We start from the raw sequence: 12,321 nt of genomic DNA, 5'->3' as shown, positions 1-12,321 counted from the left end.
ACACAAGGAAGGTGGAAAGTCACAGCAGGGCGTGGGGTTTTGTGTCTCCGAGAGACAGGAAAAGGCACAGAGGACAGGCTGGAGAGGTTGAGCCCAGCCTGACTGAGCTCCTTCAGCTCCATCAGCCCTGCCAGGCATTTCTGAGCATTTAACAACCCTCAGTATTTTGCAGGGTCTTTGGTTTCCCTCCCCATAAGCTTAGCCAGCTGCTCTCCGAGCCTTTACCATCTATGATGTCCTGTGGCTTTCCACAGCTTAACTACACCCCGTGGGGAATGATACATTGATACCTCTGATCCTTGCTGGCATCTTTTGGGTCTCTCTGGCAGCTCTGTTGAATATCACCTTGGCTCCTTTCCCTGCTGCCTTCAGCAGACCCACAGTGGCAGGTGCTGAGGTGGGAATTACTTGTTGTTTTAATGTCCAGTGACCTTCAAGGAGGTGGCTTGGTAGTTCACTGGTCCCAGACGACGGGCCTAACAGAATTTGGGGCAACAGTTTGGGAAATGCACTTTCTCATGACTATATTAATATTTCCCCTCCAGACCTTCAAGATGTTCCAGACTACAGACTGCAAAAAATATCTGAATAAACATGACTCCTTCTCCAGCAAGGTAAAGGGCTGGGGCCTGAGGGTAAATATGCTGCCCTCCTACTGATTTTTATTGCCGCACTCACTGCAAGTCTAGCTTTTTAGGGCAGCATGACCCTGCTGATGGGCGAGGAAGAGGGAAGCCTCGCCAAAAAGCTTCCTGCAGTCACCGCAGCGCGGGGCTTTCTTGCCGAGATGCGTGTGGCCAGGACGGGCCACGTCAGAGCTCTGGCAGAAGGTCTTGCCACAAGCCAGGCAGCAGTGGGGCTGCTCACCAGTGTGGCTGCGGTGGTGCTTGGCGAGTTGCGAGCCTTGGCTGAAAACTTCACCGTACTCAGTGCAGCGGTAGGGCTTCTCAACAGTGTGCACCCGCCGATGCCGGGCAAGGTGGAACCCCCAAACGAAGCCCTTGCCGCAGTTGCTGCACTTGTGGGAATTCTCGGTGGCATGGCCCTGGCCGTGTGCTGCCAGCTCAGTGGCACCAGCAAAGCGCTTGCCACAGTCACTGCACTTGTGTGGCCGGTCGCTGGCATGGGTACGGCGATGCTGGAGGAGGTGGGAGCTCTGGCTGTAGATCTCGCTGCTCTCTGGGTAGCTGAATGGCTGCTTGCCTGTGTGCACCTGCCGGTGCCGCTCCAAATGTGATGCCCACGGGAAGCTCTTGCCGCAGTCAGTGCAGCTAAACGGCCATTCCCTTGCCGGCCCCGCTATGTAGAGGTTTAGCACAGTCCAGTTTGGGGACCACCGCGGCTTTGGGCATCCTGGCAGCACTGTGTGACATGGCTTTATCCAGGCGCTTCGTCTTCCTCCTGTTCGAGCCAAGGGTCTTCTCCCTTTCTGGGCTACGGGATGAACACGTTTTGAGCTCCTCACAGCTCTCCTCTGCTGCTCCTTCCTCTGCTGCTTTTTCACTCACCAGCCTCTGTGCTGCTGGGGAAATGTGAAAAGGAGAAAAAGGGGTGAGCGTGGCCTTGACCGGAGCAGGGAGCGGCTTTTAAATGGATGCAGCAGGAACAGGATTCCCCTAAAAAACTTGGGTCTTTCGGAGAGGAGGAGGAAGAGAGATGCGATGGGAGACCTGATCCCAGTTTGAACTGGGAACGTGGAACCAAAAGTGGAGAGATCAAGAAAATTTTTCTGCAGAAAAAAAACCTAAGGAGATGGCTGGGGTTTGCAGAAATCCCGCTTGAAACCTGCCTGGATTCCTCCTCCTCTCTTCCCATCCTGCTTGCAAGCTCCAAGCTCTTTGCTTCCCTGTCAGAGACTTGGGGGGGGAGGGTGGCAGCGGGGAAGGATGAGCAGGGAAAAAAGGAGGGGGATGTTCACAGAAAGAGGATATTTTTTGTTTGCTTACCAAGAGACATCAGCATTTCGTAGCTCTCGTGCATCATGTCCTGGTACAGGGCCTTCTGCAACGGGTCCAGCATCACCCATGGCTCCATAGTGGGGAGAAGTGCAGGCAGCCAGGAAAATGAGGGTTTCTCCCTCTGTTCCTCACTCAGGGCTCGTCAAAATCTCCTGTAGGGAAGAGAAATCCCTTTAAATGGAGGAATTCCCTTATGTGGTGCTTCTTGTGTGGGTTTTGATGCTTTTTCTGGGGGTGCCTCGAGAAACGTGGTGAGGAACATCCCCAAGAGCCAGCCCCTGCATGTTCCAGCCCCGATGCAGCTGAGGACCCACTGCTGAGCGGGAAGACATCCCTGCTCAAGGTTTTTCCCTGCCAAGCCTGGAGCTGGCTCGGTAGGGCTTTCCCTGGGTGAAATGTCTGAAATACTCCTCCTTCCCAGGCTAAGACTGCCAGAGGGGGGGATGGCAAGCCCCCACCTTGCACCTGCTGCCCGTCGAGCTCCCACAGCGGGCACAATGGAGGCAGTGCCGGGCATGACTCTGCTCCAGAAGCCCCGGCCGCTATCCAGAGAGAGGAGGCGCCATGAAGCAGCCAAGAACCAGCTCCCTGACACGATGTTTACCCAGAGCCCTCTAGAGGTAACCCAGCCCCAGCTCCCCCCGACCCTCCGGCTCCCCAGCACCTGTGGGGCGCACGCAGGACCCCCTCATGGCTCTGCCCCATCATCCACATTGCCCCCACGCCCTTCCCTTTCACCCAGCATTTTTAGAGCCCCAGCCTCTCTAGAAACTCTGCCGGGGTATCACAACAGCAGAGGAGTGAGGGTGTAAGGGAATCGTAAAGAAACAGTCTTTCAAGTCTATCACAACAATTTTGTCACTTCTGAGGATCATCATAAAAGTTGGAAGACCAGGTTGCAAAACTCCCATCGCTAAAATCTGATCATTAACCTTCCATAAATCACGTCCCAGTTATGTGCATCAAGATCATTAACCACTACAAGACAAGCTAACGAGCTGGTCATCTGCCCATCACCCTCCAAAACAGCATCACGAACAACACCAGACCAACGCTGTAGCATTGGATCTTTTCTCCAGTTCAGCGTCGGAGGGGTACTTGGGCTAACCGGAGGAATTACAGGTACCAAAGTAGTAGGCAGGTTCATTTCAACTCGCTTTTCCAGGTTTCTTAGTTTACCAATTACCTCCTGTAAGGATTTCTCTGTACTCTTATCACAAGGCTTCTCCCCGCCTTCCTCCTCAGACCCGTCCGATGATGTTTCAGGACGAGGGGGGTACGTCACCGCACGGCGCTTCTGCCCCCCTGACGTGACCTACGCGCTGTCACCACCCGCCGTTTCGGCCTTGCTCCACCCACAGCCCCGATTGGTGCAGCAGGACGCGCTGCCCCGCCCTCCTGAAATGGCCTTGCTCCACCCACAGCCCCGATTGGTGCAGCAGGACACGCTGCCCCGCCCTCCTGAAACGGCCTTGCTCCACCCACAGCTCCGATTGGTGCAGCAGGACGCGCTGCCCCGCCCTCCTGAACCGGCCTTGCTCCACCCACAGCTCCGATTGGTGCAGCAGGACGCGCTGCCCCGCCCTCCTGGGGAGGCCCGGCAGCCTTTTTCGGGTTCGGCTCAGTTACCGCAGGCTCCCGAGGAGGAACTCCCGGTCTGTCCGCTGTCTTATCTAAAAGCTCCGGCACTGTTGAACACGCAGGGGCGGACATACCCTTCATAGGACGAGTATGCCCAACTCCGAAAAGTGTAGCCGAGAGAGAAGGCTTAGGTGAATCACCCTTCTGCTCCACCGGCTTTTCTACCACATCTCCCACCAATGTTTCTATGGCTGCCGCCGTTACTTTTTTTTCCGCCTTCATAGTTTCCAGAGTGTTAACTGTCGACTGCCACGTAGCTCCTAACGATTTAGCTTCTTTTCCTTCTTTGCCTCCCTCGATCATAGTATCCCAGAGGCAATTTCCCACTACTCTCCATTCCGCAATACTAAACAATAACGAGGGCTCGGGGATCTTTTTTTTTTTTTTTTTCGTGCCCAGCGAACTAAGGTCTCCACTTCTGTGTCTTTAACGCCCTCCCCTATCCTAAGGAGGATGCCAGTTAACAGTTTCATTGCCGCGTCTACTTCCATCGCGGTCTTCTCAGAGCTCCCCCCTCTCACAGAAAGGGTATCAGCCCCGGCGCTCGCGTCGCGGTCTTCCGTAGCGCCCCCCCTCACAGAGAGGAAATCAGCGCGGAGCCCCGCCGCGATTTACTCATCGCGATCTTACCACCAGTGGGGGTGCGATCTGCAGCTCTACGCCAAACGCTGGACTCCGCTTTTTGCCTTCCAGGTTCCGCCGCTCCGACCTCCAGCTCCCTAATCGGACAGCGTCCCTTCGGGGCCGATGCACGGAGACTGCTGCATTTCAGCGAACAGCGTTTAAGCTAAAACGCATTTAAGCGAATAAATGGGGCCCTGTTCGGGCACCAGACGAAGAGGGTCCCCCGGGGAGAGTCGGCCAACTCACGACACCCACACCAATACGGCTACATGCCGCGCTCACTTCGTTAAACACACAGCTCATATATATAACTTAAACCGACCGCCCACCCGACTTTACACACAGGTGATTGGATAAGAGTCTCTGGCCACGTGGGGTCCGTGTCGCTGACTGGTGGGCACGCTGCAGGCGCCCGATCAGAGTGTGCCGATACAAGGGTGCTGATTCCGCGGTTCCCGGGGCTTGCTCTGCACCTGGCTTCTGGTTCGTGCATAGCTTGCTTTATTTCTCACCCTGCTTGTTCCCAGTGAACAGTGAATGCTGTACCACTTATCTAAAGGGTGACGCACCTACGTTTAGTTAAAAGTCGGGAGATGTCCCAGGACCCTTACTGCCACATGACGGATGCACAGACTGCTAAGTCCCTGGGTTGGTTATCTTCAGAAGGGACATTTTGTCTCAGATTCCTGTTGTACATGCAACGTGGCGAAGACAAAGACTTTAAACATGGCCACCGAGGAATAGAGTCTGCCCAGAGACAACTCCTCAAGGACATTGCGCAGGCACGAGATATGTAAATGAATTCCCAGAATTGTAATGAATATGTAAACCATTTCTTGGAAAACGAATGAATAGGTCTGAGTAGCTTGTATAAAGGGGGGACTGAGAAGTCCCCTCGGGGTGCATGACTTTGGCGGAGCGATCCCCCATGCACCCAGCGCTGCCGAATAAAGATAACCCCTGCTCACTCGAATTTTGGTGACTGATTCTTTAACTCAATTTGGTGACCCAGATGGGACCTCCTCTGCTCGGCTGCGGGACCCATTGAGAGCGGGGACTCCCTAGGGTACCCCCGGGGATTTTCCCGGAGGGGCTCCTCATCTCATCTGGATCACCGCAGGAGCAGACAAGGACTCCATCTTGCGGAGCAAAGGTACTATCTTTATTCAAGTATTATATTCTGGTATATTTTAAACAGTACTGTTTCGGATTCTGCTCTGGGACCGGTCCATCTGTAAAGCTGTCCGTAAGGCATAAGATCATTGTATACTTATGCAGGATGGCGTATGCCGGGTAGCTAGCACCCCAGGTATACATCTGATTCTGTTTTGGTACCTTTTCTGATATTAGAAAATATCGGAACTCTGATTCTGTTGGTTTTGGTACCTGTTCTGATATTGAAGAACTCTGAATCTGTTTTGGTCAGAAGACTTAAAAAAAAAAAAAGTTACTAATAATTGTTATACTCACTTATGCTGGAAATGTGAGAACATCTCTGTATTAAATATATTGTAAATGTTGGTATATGGTTATTGTCTTGAATATCCGAGGGGTGAATGTGAACCTCTTTATGTTTTAAAGTGTATACGGTGTAAAGAATTATTGTATGTATGGTGGGAAGAGAAATTGAATGCCCTAACTGTAAGGTTTGGACACCTTGGGGTAAGAGAGAGAGCTGTAAGTGAAATTAGAGTGGTCTGTGGCTGGGATAGTGATTGAGGTAATATGGGGGGAAAACTGATGTGAATAAGCTGTAAATAATATGGTCAAGTTTGTATTCATAAACCAATATTCATTTTAATGCATAAATAAGCTTGTAATTGTATAGCGACAAAGGGGTTAAAATGTCTGAAAGATCATATAGACTGTTCTGACAAGGAAGTTGCAAATCTCTGCAAGGAGAGCTGTCCTCCTTATCTGCAAAGCAAGCTGCCCTACCAAGGAGATAATGGGACAGCTGGATGTCCCTGAGTAAAACTACAAGGGGTATTGTAAAAACCCTGGGAAAGATTTCTACAAGTCTGCCAACTCATCACTTTTGAAACACAGCAAAGCATATGCTTCAAAGTGATGTAGTGTGAGTGAACTTTAGAATAGAATTAAAGAATAAACATTATGTTTGTTAGCCACTGTAACAATTGTAGATATCATGTACCGCCACATGTTACTCATCTACCTGTGGTGTCTGTTCTGTTATCCTTTGTTAGACATCCGCCTATCTGCTGAGCTTCTGTGTTAAAACTTTAGCAAAACACTTCAGCAGGAGAGGACAGATAAGGGTAAAAGAAATAATTAAGCAAGAAAAGCAGAGGGCCAGCAAGGGCATAAATTACCTCAGACTGATAAGAACACTGCAAATATGCAAGACCATCACATAATGAGCAAAAGGTGAAAAGTACACCATGAGGAAGACCTACAGCCTTCCTCCCATAGACCACTGCCCACATTCTAAAGACCCCGGCCCACAATTTTTGGAAGAATCTGCGCAAGCGTGAAAGACTGATAAGCTAATTAGCATACGAAGCGAGGGTAGGCGGGTTCAGGTAATGAATATGTATAGGCATTAATGGAATATTCATTGTTTCATTATATAAATATAAGATAGTCTGCCCCTCTGAGTGGGTACGATTGGTGGAAGGATCCCCCGTACGCCCGGGTCCGACAATAAAGAATACTTAATCACTAAGAAATTCTGAAGACGTTCTTTGAAACAATCTGGCACCCCAGATGGGACAGCTCTCTGCCTGACCGTAGGACCCACTGGGAAGTGGACTCCCTTGGGTACCCCCGGGATTTTCCTGGAGGGACTCCCCAACTCATCGGATCACTGCGGAGGCAGACAAGAATCCCATCTCCTGTAAGTGATAGTATTCTTTATTGCTGTATTCTGGTATTACCGGTAATCTGGAGTTACCCGTAAGACAAGAAAATTGATTTCCGCAGGGTAACATCTGGGTATGCTTGGGAACTAGTTTCTCAGGTATACATCTGGGTATGCTTGGGAGCTAGTTTCTCAGGTATACATCTGGGTATGCTTGGGAACTAGTTTCTCAGGTATACATCTGGGTGTGCTTGGGGACTAGTTTCTCAAGTATACGTCTGGTCTGGAAAACTCAGGTATACTTCTGTGGCTGACACCCTAAGTATACTTCTGGTTCTGTTTGGGTTTTATCGGCATTTAATTGCCATCTGGAATCTGGCAAGTTTGCTTATAAAGCTTATTTGCTGCAGTGTTGCTTATTTTGGTTACCGGATTTATGGAATGTGGAATTTGACTTTGATAATTGTTACTGTGATTTCGGCTATATTTTTTATAATAATAGTGAGCTCTTGGTGTTGCTGTAGAAAGATACCTGTGTGTTGCGTTTTGTAAGTAGTAATTCTGTAAGTGATAAGTGTGTTCTGTGAGTGTAAGCTGGAAAAATGGGAGGAAAACAGAGTGGTGGGATTTTAAAGAAAAGCCCGTTAGGATGTGTTTTGAGTCACTGGAGGGATATTGGAGGGTCTGCTGGTGGAAATGTGAATAAGAAAACATTGATAATACTTTGCTGCAGTACGGAGAGAAGGAAAATGGGATGAAGTAATGTGTGCTGATATGTTTGTGTGACAGGAGGAGTGTGGGATTAACACCACCTGATCTTTGATTATGGCTCTAGAAAAGGATAGAAAAAAAAACAAACAAACAAACAAAACTGTACTCAGTGTCTTGCTTTATGTAAGTTGCATTACTATAGTATATTTACATGAGGATCTGAGGCTGTGTCAGTGTCGTGCAGGTAGAGTGATGCAGCAGAAGGAGATTTGTAAGATTAAACACCTGTGCTGTGGACAGGATGTCCACGTTGTATGCAAAACTAGCCCTACTCTGCCTGTGGGGGGATGGAGCACTTTGCTTAATTTCAGCTGACAGTGGCATTGCTCCAATTCAGCTCCACAATACAAAGCCAAGTTCAGTAACTGATTTGTAGATTTATTTGCAGGGATATTTTTTTTGGTGACTGTGAACACGTCTGTGGCTTTCCATTCGAATACTGAAGCTGCTGCTGGTTAAACTCAGTTAATATGATGCTTAAACAGCGTCTTCTTATAGGCTTAAATTGTGGGAGGCACAGAAGTATCCTAAAATAAATGTGTGTAATTATGCCTGTGCTTAATGGATTGTAAAGAAATACTGAAATTTTCTAAGATAAACAGGCAAACACAGTTGTCAGAGTAATACTTATATGGCGGTCTTAAAGGTTTTAGTGTTACGGAGGTACAAAATGGAGAGGCTAATGAGCAAGGCCTTGACCCACATTCTCTTTGGGGCACCGTTAGTCCTCTGGTTAAGATTTTAGGTTTTTGGTGTACCTGTTTAATAGCTTTAAGGATGTTCTTGTTGAAATATTTGTGTAAAAAAAAAAAAAAAAAATAGAGAGCGCTGAGGTTGTGGTTCTTTCTGTGCAGCAACCAGAATGAAACATGTTGTAAGATAAAAACTTGTGATAATGTATGTAAGATCTGAAGCCGGGGAGGGGCGGGGGGGGGGGGGGGGCGGTGTGGAGAGTCAAAGACCCTGTGAAAGTGTTAAAGTATTGGGGTGAGTTTGTACAAAGCCCCGTAGCCCCTCGAAGGTGCGGCTGAGTCCTGCGGGACGCATGGCAGGGTGTTTGCTGTTTGCCTGCGAAGGCATGGTATGTAAGAACGCAGACTTAAAGCAACAAGGAGCAGATCTGCATTCAGGGTAAGAAAGAGTTAAAACAGAAGTGCTGTAGCAGAGGCAGGCTTGTGTAACCTGCAGAGCAGGAACAGCATCTCCTGCCCCGAACCCTACCAATGGTGAGCAGGAGGGGGTTGCTGTTGCTGACGATTGAGCAGAAGGACCTGACAATGTCACCCCGATTGCTGCAGCATTTGCAGCACAACAGGACCGGTAACGGCCCCTCTAGGGCAGGCAGCGGGTCTGAGGAGAGTAAAGGTGAATCTCTGATGGGAAATTTAGATGTTGGAAAGTTAGTTGTGAATAGGACTGGATAAAGGTTCGAGTTGATTTTTACTAAGGTAATCGTGATGTAGAAAAGTTGGTGAATACAAAACTAACTTATTTGGTGTTAAACTTCAGTGAAAAGAATTTGTTGCAGTTGTGGGAGCTGCTGGCCACCTGGAAAATATCCTGAAACCTTTAAGTGGAAGAGAAGACCTCTCTGAAGTAAAAGAAATCTTTAACCGATATATCTGGAAGTAAATCCCAGGTAAAGGGAAAAATGCTTTCCCTGTTACAGTAAAAATGATAAACGGGAGGCCTGCCTAGTTCAGGTAAAACAATATCCCTTGGTCAGCAAGGCTGTGGGGGATATTACATAAAAACTAAAATAAAATACACTCTGTAGTAGTTCTACTAATGTAAATCTGTGTTTTACCATGACTGTGACTTGTTATGGGATGTGCAGATGAAACTGCATTGACAACAAAGTACAAGGAATAAGCTTGGTCAGGTGCCTCCTACCACAATCAAGGGCAAGACTGGGCTGGCCTCTGTGTTTGCCACCAAGAAGGATCTTGAGCTCTGCTGCTGGCTGCAACCCAGTAGGCGTTGAGCGGTGGGGACATGTGCCATGCCAGACCTTGATGTGAGGAATGGCCCCCTCTGTTATAAGAGGGTCATCCAGGAAGGAAGAACATAAGATGGCCCATTGAGGCACTGATTTGGAAATTGGAAACCGCCTGGCCGACCATGAATTATCCTTAATACCAGACAGTAAAAATCCAAACTGTAAGTACAGATCAGGAGCCAAATTATTCTAAAGAAAACTTAAAGGTAATTCAGGATATGAATGATAAAATAAATAAGTGGACTTATTTGAGGGATGGTCGTATAGTGGTACCATCCAATTTAATATGGACCACAGCCGTAATAGAACATAATAAGATGCATTGGGGAGCTGATGCTTTATGTAAAAGTCTAAATCAGAAATTGATAGGGCAAAACTTGTATACTGTAATAAAACAGGTGACTCAGCGATGTGAAATGTGTTTGAAAATTAGCCAGGGCAACAATGGCAAGTTGATTTTTCCAGACTCCCAAGAATTTGGGGGTACCGATATTTATTAAATGAATGGACACCCCAACGTATCATACAGTATTATGGACCTGCAACTTGGAATCCTAATGAACTCATTAACGGTGCTCGAGAACCTATCTACAATCTGAATCGTATCATTCGTCTACGGGCTGTCTTGGAAATTATTACTAATCAAACAGCTAAAGCTTTTGATGTGAAATGCAATTTATCAACACAGGATGGTTCTCGATTACCTGCTAGCCGAAGAAGGAGGTGTTTGTGGTAAAGTAAATGTTTCCAATTGTTGTTTGAAAATTGATGACAATGGTGAGGTAGTTAAACAAATCACATCAGAGACAGGGAAGTTAGCCCATGTTCCCGTCTGAACTTGGAAAGACGAATATTGACTTGTTTTCCTGGCTTCTCGGGAGCCCCTGGGTAAAACGAATCCTATTTTATTTGTTATGTGGATTAGCCACCTTATTGTTTTTGCCATGTGCTGTTCCATGTTTTATAAGATTAATTCAACACGTTATAACTAACATGCAATTTGCTATTATGGTTTCACCCGATGGCGTTAAACAAATGCGAGTAGTATGACAAAATGTACACACAAAATAACATTTTAATAGCCAACAAGAATTTGGAAACAATTGACTCTTAACAATTCAGATAACAATGTAGGCTGAGTAAGAAAAAAAATAAAATAGCAACAAAAACAAGCGCCAGGAATGCAAAGACGAGGATATGGTAACGTCTTTTATACTTTTCCACCTCCGCCATAAGTTCTTGACGTGAGATGACAGAAAAACGCACCCTCTGCCTAAACAGCAACAGGAAGAAAAAGTTTTTGATCTTCTTTCTAATGAACCATATAGGTTAAACGTTTTGAGAACACTCACCTTACAGAATGTTCGGAAGGGGAAATGTCCACTCTAGACCCTTCTTCCCTGGCAGGTGACGTGGTGGTCTGGTGGTGAGAAAACCTTACATTGAAAACAGGGACCTGTCATTTGGCCATAGTGCCATAAATGTTACCATTAACAGACTTACCGGAGTGGTAAGCTCGGGAAATGGGTTTGGGACTTCATCTGGGCGCGCAGTAGCCATTGTTTGTCACGCGAATGGTCCGTGTATACCTTTGAGCATGCGCATGCGCGATTTTAAAGCCCCACGAAATGTGTTGGAAAAATCTGGAAAGACCGCGCATGCGAAATCCCTATAGTCTAGCCATGATAGTGACGCATCTAAAAAAAAAAAAAAGGGAATGTGTTAAGAAAAAGTGTTATTTTAAGGTTTTGGTTTTGTAGGCTATTATTATATGTATTACCCAACTCTTTGGAGTTATTTTGAAAACTGTGTGTTTGATGCAAAGTACAAACATGAACTAGAAATTGAATAGCAGAATAACAGTCCAGCAAAGTTTCATGTAACGTGAAAACAGACTTCTTCACTCGTGAATCCAGTATTTCTCTTCAGGAAGTGACGAAGATGAACAGAAAAGAACGAGCCACTTGTATCCACTATTCAAGAATAAAGAAAACTCCTGAGAAATCATGGGCTGTCACTCCGGCAGGACCCACAGGACTACGATTCTTCAGGTCATAATTATAGTCGGATGTTTGCCAAATTTGTACTTAACTCTGTGGAATAAGAATGTACATTTATCCCTGGTACAAGGCATATCTCAGGCTCTGAATAAAACTGATTGTTGGATATGTACACCTATGCCTGAATATGGAGGAAAGGGTATATCATTGATTGGATTTCCATTACCTAGGAATAAATCTTAGGAAAGACTGTAGGAAAATTGTTGCAGAATGGATGAAAGAGAACGGCCACGGTACTATGGAAGGACTGTGTGATACGACTTTTTGACATAAGTCTGGCTTAGGTCTGAGTGAACCAAACTAGGCCGCAGAGAGAAAAAAACACTAAGAAGCTCAGCTGCAGTGGAAAGTTACCAGGATTACGAAAGAGAGAAGAGAGATAAGATTGTGCTGACCTTGTACAAAAACAGAAAAACAACTTTAAGGGAGTAAGCATGAAGAACAAGG

General features: G+C 47.0%; 1 long non-coding RNA gene across 1 annotated transcript; it reads right to left on the bottom strand.

Annotated features, from left to right (window-relative positions):
* Window positions 1-10,805: 10,805 nt before the first annotated feature.
* On the bottom strand, window positions 10,806-12,069 carry LOC308057841. Its single transcript, XR_013925491.1, has 2 exons — window positions 11,318-12,069; window positions 10,806-11,234 (listed from the first exon to the last, which is right to left on the bottom strand). It is a non-coding gene; the product is annotated as an uncharacterized lncRNA (long non-coding RNA).
* Between the last annotated feature and the right edge of the window lie 252 nt (window positions 12,070-12,321).

This window comes from Falco punctatus, assembly GCF_963210335.1.
Source record: "Falco punctatus genome assembly, contig: scaffold_46, whole genome shotgun sequence".
NCBI lineage: Eukaryota > Metazoa > Chordata > Aves > Falconiformes > Falconidae > Falco > Falco punctatus.
This window is presented reverse-complemented; position numbering and strand designations above follow the sequence as displayed.